The sequence below is a fragment of the Pygoscelis adeliae genome, unplaced genomic scaffold (assembly GCF_000699105.1).
Source record: "Pygoscelis adeliae isolate BGI_AS28 unplaced genomic scaffold, ASM69910v1 Scaffold568, whole genome shotgun sequence".
In the NCBI taxonomy this organism is placed as follows: domain Eukaryota; kingdom Metazoa; phylum Chordata; class Aves; order Sphenisciformes; family Spheniscidae; genus Pygoscelis; species Pygoscelis adeliae.
This window is the reverse complement of record NW_008825324.1, coordinates 114,469-114,672: the sequence shown is the minus strand read 5'-3', so window position 1 is coordinate 114,672 and position 204 is coordinate 114,469.

Here is a 204-nt window from a genome sequence, read left to right as displayed (position 1 = left end):
GGGGCTGCTCGGAACCCCTAGCAGCCCGGCTTCCTCCCAGACGCCGAGTCTCGGGCTCTCCGGGACCCCTCCCTTCCCACGGAAGCGCCATCCCGCCGGACCGCTGCAGCGTGTGCCCACCCGTCTGGAGAGCGGAGGCCTCCCCGGCGCGCGGGAGGCGGAGGAGGCGGAGGCCCAGCCCAGCCCGCTCCACTCAGAAGCGCC